The sequence below is a fragment of the Pteropus vampyrus genome, unplaced genomic scaffold (assembly GCF_000151845.1).
Source record: "Pteropus vampyrus isolate Shadow unplaced genomic scaffold, Pvam_2.0 Scaffold544, whole genome shotgun sequence".
Classification (NCBI taxonomy): domain Eukaryota; kingdom Metazoa; phylum Chordata; class Mammalia; order Chiroptera; family Pteropodidae; genus Pteropus; species Pteropus vampyrus.
In genome coordinates, this window is record NW_011889325.1 from 554,753 (window position 1) to 561,915 (window position 7,163).

General features: G+C 34.7%; 1 pseudogene; it reads right to left on the reverse strand.

Moving 5' to 3' along the window:
• Positions 1 to 1,731: 1,731 nt before the first annotated feature.
• Positions 1,732 to 1,850, reverse strand: LOC111733262 (annotated as a pseudogene).
• Positions 1,851 to 7,163: the final 5,313 nt, after the last annotated feature.

The window sequence follows — 7,163 nt, forward strand, 5'->3', positions numbered from 1 at the left end:
AACTCCAGGAATTTCAGAGAATCCCAAAAACCAGGGATTCAAAGAGGCCCCACACCAAGACACAGCATAATTAAAATGTCAAAGGTTAAATACAAAGAAAGAATATTAAAAGCAGCAAGAGAAAAGCAGATAGTTACCTACAAGGGAGCACCCATGAGACTGAGCTGATTTCTCAAAAGAAACTATGCAGGACATGTGATGAAGACCCAGGATCTACAACCAAGAACTCTTTATCCCGCAAAGCAATCATTTAGAGTTGAAAGACAGATAAAGAGCTTCCCAGACAAAAATAAACTAAAGGATTTATCACCACCAAGTCAGTATTACAGGAAATGCTGGAGAGACTTCCTTAAGAAGAAAAAACAGGAGTAAAGAATGGTAACAACTACATTCCTAACAATAAGTTCCTCAAATGGAAAAGAATTAAGTGTTCCAACTAAGAGTGGAAGAATGGATAGGAAAACAAGACCCCTACAAGTTGCCTACAAGAGACTCACTTCAAATTAAAAGACACACACAGACTAAAAGGAAGGGAAAAAGATATTGCTTTGATGGACCTAGAAGGTATTTAAGTCAGACACAGAAAGATAAACACTATATGATTTCACTTATAAGCAGAATCTAAGGAATAAAAAGAACAAATTAATCAAAAACAGACTCACAAATACAGTGAACAATTTGGTGACGGACAGAGGGGAGGCGGAGTTGGGGGACTGGGAGAATGGGGTGAAGGGTTAAAGAAGTGCAAATTAGTAGCTTCTGGATGGTCCCGGGGATGGGAAGCACAGCATAAGGAATGCAGTTAGCACTAATATGTTGGCTAGATGGAGGGCCTAGGGAGGGAGGGAGCAATTGGGGGGATCGTTTTATGAACTATATAGATGTCTAACCAATGTACTATATACTTGAAACTAATTAAAATAAATAAATTTTAAAAAAAGATACACAATATGTACATCATCCCAACTAGCGCCCTCAAGACACTTTGTGCTTGATTACTCCACTTCAAGCCCTAGATAAGCACTAATCTGCTCTGCTACTATAAATTAGTTTTGCTTATTCTAGCATTTATATAAATAGAAGCATATTACATGTACTCTGGATTCTTCTGCTCAGTATAATTTTTTAAAGAATCATTCATTCTATTGCATGAATTGCAGGTTCCCTTTAATTGCTGACTAATATTCCAGTGTATGAATAGATAACACATTTTCACTTGCCTGATGAAGATACTTGAAATGTTTTCAGTTTGAAGTTATTATGAACAAAAATGCTATGAATAGTTGTGTACAAGTGTTTTTTGAGCAAAGCATTATTTCTTTTTAGAAATTAGTTATAGAATTACCGAGACAAATGGTAATGTATGTTTAACTTTGTAAAAAAACTGCTGAACTTTTCCCCAAAGTACTTTAAACATATTACACTCTCAATACAAATCTATGAAAGTTCCAGTTGTTCTATCTTGATAAAGCTTAGTTTTGTCATCTATTTTAATTTTGACCATTTTAGTGAATGTATTTAATTGTGCCCTTAATTTGCATTTTCCTGATTAATAATGACTATGAGCATTTTACATGTACCTATTGGCCTTCCATATATTTTTTTTTTTTTTTAATCCCTTTTTTTTTTTTTTTTTTTTTTTTTTTTTTTTTTTAGGCGAGGCAACCCTTGGTTGATCTCACAGATTGCAAGGACCTTGTCAGCTTACAATCCCTTATATTTTATTTTTTATGCCTACAGCACCTGGTCTTCCTAGGTGGTCTCCCATCCAAGTACTAACCAGGCCCGAACCTGCTTAGCTTCCGAGATCAGACGGGATTGGGCTTGTTTAAGGTGGCATGGCCATAGACTATCTTTTGCTCATTTTTGATTTGGGCTATTTGTCTTTTGATTATTAAGTTTTAGAAGTTCTCTTCATATTCTGGATACAAAGTCTGCTAAATATAAGATGTGCAAATATTTTCTTCCAGCCTGCAGCTTAATACCTCCTTTTCTTAATTGTATCTTTCTAAGATTAGAAACCTTTCATTTTAAGTCCAATTTATTAATCTTTTCTTACTAGGTAGTACTTTTTATGTCCTAAGAAGTCTTGTCTAGCTTGGTGTCACAATAGAACCTACAATATTGGTCTCCTTGCTCCTTAAAAGTATATAATGTATTCTCAACTCTGGGTATCTGTAACTGCTTTTCCATTTACCTGGAGTAGGGCATACTCTTTCGTAGATCTTTGAATAGTTTACTCCTTCATTTCAATCAGTTTTCTGCTCAATGTTACCTCCTCAGAAAAACTCTCTCCCTCCCAAGTTACTCTATTTTTCCTATGTTTACTTCAGAAGGTTTATTGTTTGAACTCTTACATTTAGGTCAATGATCCATTTTGAATTAATTTTCTTATATAGTACAAGGTAAGTTTCTAAATTAATCTTTTTGCATGTGTATATCCAAGTGTCTCAGCACCATTTGCTGAAAAAATTACAGAACTGTCTTGCCATATTTACCAAAAATTAATTAACCATACATATAAGGGTATAGTTCTGAACTCTAAATTTGGTTTCATTGATATATATGTATAACCTTACTCCAGTACCACATCGTCTTAATTACTATAGCTTTATATTAAATTTTGTAATTAGAAAGTATGAATCCTCCAACTTTGTTCTTTTTGTTCAATATTGTTTTGGTTATTCTGGATTCTTTTAATTTCCATATTAATTTTAAAATCAGCTTATCAAGTGCTGAAGAGAAAAAGTCAGCTTAAAGATTTTGATATGGATTGAATTAAATTTGTAGATCAATTTGAAGAGAATTGCCATCTTAACAATATTGAATCTGCCAATATATGAACATGGAATATCTCTCACTTTAGTTAAGTATTTTTTAAAAATTTTAACAATGTTTTGTAGTTTGCAGTGTACAAGCCTGACACATCTTTTCCAAAATATATTCCTAAGTATTTTGTCTTTTGTGACGCCATTGTAAATGTAATCGTTTTCTTAATTTTAAGATTGTTTATTGCTAGCATATAAAAACAATTGTTTTGTATATTGATCTTATATCCTGTGACCATGCTGAATTCATTTATTAGTTTTTTTGTGGATTCCTTAGAATTTTCTACATATAGGATTATGTCATTTGCAAATAAAGACAGTATTATGACTTCTCTCCCAATCTGGATGCCTTCAATTTTATTTATTTATCTATTATGTATGTATATATTCATGTATTGCCTTGTTGTGCTGGTTAAAAACTCCAGTACAATGTTAAAGTGATGAGAGCAGAAATTCTTGATCTTTAGAGGAATACAGACATATTTTATATAATATACATGACTCTTCCTGTTTTTAAAAAAAAACCTTGAGATAAGAAGCCTCATCTAAAATGAAAAATATGAGTTTGATTCCTTTCCTATCCAAGCTTTCCAAATGTATTTGAAACCAACCAACAAAACTTATTTTTGTTTGTGTACTTTCTCTACCCAGTCCAGTTTGACCTCCAGAAACTATTTTAGTTCAAGCTCATGAGACAGCTGGAGAGATCAGACCCCTCCATAGGCTCCCCACCAAAAAGAGGGGAAAAGAAGCAAGATGGCAGTAATCTCCACATTTCTCTCACGATCTTCCTGGACATATGGCCAGCAATCCCATGACTAAACACTGTAAGGTAGGAAAAAGAAACAAGAAGATAAAGAGGAAATGATGCCATTGTGTTTTAAACTGCCATAAGATAACTTTCCTAATTCTGAGGAAAGTGATTTTTGTCTATCTCATAGTAAGTGCTCAACAATGGTAGCTCCTAATATTAGTATTATTATTGCTATTATCATTAACCTTACCATTACTATTATTATGTGTTCAGATTATATTCTCTTTTCTATAAAAGAGCAATCATTCCCATTTTCCTAATGAAAAAACCCATGAGCATAAAAATCCATTATGAGTATAACCAGTGACAAAAATGTACAAATCTGTTGACAATTATGACTGTATAAGTCCTGTGTACTGTTCCCCAGCCATAGAGGTGAGTAGTAACCAGGGAAAATGAGGAGAGTACAGAAGCTGTGAAGCCTCAGCTCCATGGGTTTGGGTGACCCCTCCCCACTCCATCCCCAGCTGTATAATGACAACGCTGACATTAGTTAGGGGAGCGCTGAATCTCAAATGCAAGGACCTTATGCTGTGCTTGGGAAATCACTTCTGTCAGCTGGAAGGAGGGAGGGCATGGAGAGCCAAGTGATTGGGAAAGGGGAGGGGTTTGCATCCTGTCAGATCCTTGGTCTTCTTCCCCTGTAAGAAATTGCAGGAGAGAATCATTGCACAGGCCTCATCTGCAATGACAGAGCACCACCAGATGAGGGTATTCTTGGGTGTGGTCTCTCTTTAATGCAAAGCCAGGCGGCTAAAATTTATTGAAGGTGGGTTTGTGAAGTAGAGTTCTGCCAGGAAGAGATTGGCACAAGAGAAATGGAGACAGCTAATTCTCAGGGGGTCGTCTTTGGCAAAATCCGCTATTGAGGCCTCATGCTACTTGTGCTCATAGCTGCCGAGAACCAAGAGTGCCATCTGCAAACTGTGATTCATAAACACTCTGTCAGTCTGCCATCTACCCTGACATCATAAAATAACAAGAAGAGGCACTGTAATAAAGAGGGGAGGTTTTCAGCCTACCAATTAAATGCATCTAATTTATTTCTCTTACAGCTGAGGCTTTATTTATTAGTAAACAGCTGCATTTGTTATACTTTTTACTCAAAACGTGCCAACTGGCACTTTGGATGATCCATTAATCCAAAATAATCATCTGTGTACTTCATAGATCCTGGATATATAGGTCTATATGTATAAGAAGGTTATTAAAAAGCTAAAGCCTAACCTTGCCAGTCATCTGGAGGGTGTGCTCTGGGCATCAGGCTGGGTGAGTTAATATGACATGAAGTGTGTGGATATAAATGGGGTCTGGCTTAGTGTTTGAAAAGATTTTGCATGTGGCTTTATTTCTTCTTTTTCCACAAGTGCATGTAAAGAAATGTGTATGTTAATTTTCTGCAATTGAGCATTGCTTACTTTCTTGTCAAAGTCTAATTAGCTTGAGACTACCAGAAGTAGATTATAGGATTAACATGCTTTTAATTGGAACTGAGAAGAGGTGGGATAAGAGGAAAAAGGTGTATTCATTCCCTCACTACCTGAACTTTCGCAGGGCCTGCTAACCTGTGAGTGCTTCTGAGATTAGAGTTCTCCTATTTTGGCAAAAGTGATGTCAGTACATATACACACGCATACTTCTACATGCACATTTAATTTTATCTTAAAATGACTATGGCACACGTAGAAAAGATCCAATCTCATCCAGTTTTTGCTTGTTTCCTTACTATATGGGAAAGGCAGATTGATAATCATTACAAGTAAGAAGAATTGCATCAAGCAAAAATTAAACATTTTGCTGGGCCATCTTCAAAGAGAATTGATTTGTTGAATATCAGCTTAGACTCATACATACCTAATGATAATAAAAATAATGTTTAATTTCAGTAGTTTTTTATTTCAGGGGATTCACATTGAAATAAGTTATTGAGGAAAATATTTTTATCTTTAGAAAGAGCTGGCCATCATTCTGAATATAAAGTTTTGTTTTTATTTTTTTAGGAAGTAATTGTAAGTATAATCTATGCAAAGAGGTACAAATGACTGGCTTTGGCCTACTTTAAACTTAATTAAAGTAAAAGCCCTCTATAATGTGGCATTGCATTTATGGTTGTTTAAATTATGTGGCTATATGATGGTCGCTGACATATTATTTGCAGACCATTATTCTATTATGATGTTTTTGAATTAACAAACATTGATGTAAATGATCAGACTTTTATTTTCTTTTTGATTTTTATTTTTCACAGTGATATCCACTGACTTAAGTTGGGCATGCTTTATGATTTGGATAATAATTGAAACTAAACATTCAATTAAAACATTAATAAAGTTTTAAATTTTTACATCTCACTCTCTTTTTTGTTTTCACTTTTCCAAAAAACAGTATTTATATATGGCCTTTTTCATGTAGTGTACTAATATCATTACAAGTTACATGCCGAAACCATGTCCTGTAATGGATAACCATTAACTTGGTATACACATATTTATTTGTTAGAAAATAGCTACATCAAATGTGCTATGTTGTTTACAAAACTGGTTTGCAGTTAAAATGTGAGGTTTTGAGCCAGAATTCTTGGATCTAAATTCCTACTGCATACCTTACTAGCTAAGGAAACTTGAGTAAATTACTCAACAACTCTAAGCCTGTTTCTTCCTTTTAGAAACATGGCTAATTCTAGTCTCTGTTTCAGAGAATTATTACACGATTGAATGAGTTAACTCATATATAATGTTTAGCACAGTGTCCAGCACATATAAGCTATCAATGTTAAATTTAAAAATAATCATTTTCTATGGAAGAAATAACCACCAGTTAAGAATGCTACAGTCTTTGAAATGCTAGTTTTTCTCAAGTCTCTCATCTGTAATAGTTTTAAGTATTCAGATGAATGCTAATGTTAGCAGTGTATCAGGTAAGTTTACACAAGTCTCTTACTTGACAGTGTCTTCGATAAAGCCCTGTGCTGCAGTGGGCCAGTTCATGCTCATCAGTTCCCAATGTTGTATTGAACAAAGGCTATATTCAGTGACACTGTAATGGCAGCTCAAAATCAGCCATGGTGGGATTATTTACAATGCAGAAATCAACAAGTTCTAGAATTTGAGGTTCCTCTATTTCCAACTAGTATCAAATATTACCAGTTCATCTTCTCTATAGAGAACAAAGCCAAAATCCAGAAAATCAGTCCCTTAAATACAGCCACCCTACATACAGCCAATTAACAAAATACACCTAGGTGTCTTACTATGGATAGAACTTGATTTCCTCACTCATAGCTTCATTACTCTCAATCTGCACATACATCTAACAAGATTTATTAGGTAGTGTTTTACTTGACAGTATGTTAGAAGCAGCAAATTAGAAGAGGCAAGAAAGATGGCAAAAAGGAAGCCATCTGACTGACATGAATATTCAAACACAGACAGTTTGAGGCTGTTTACTTACTACAAGAGCGAGCGAGGCCAGGGTAACCTAAAGTCCTCTCTTCATAACACTTTAAATGCTTGTGTTCCTTT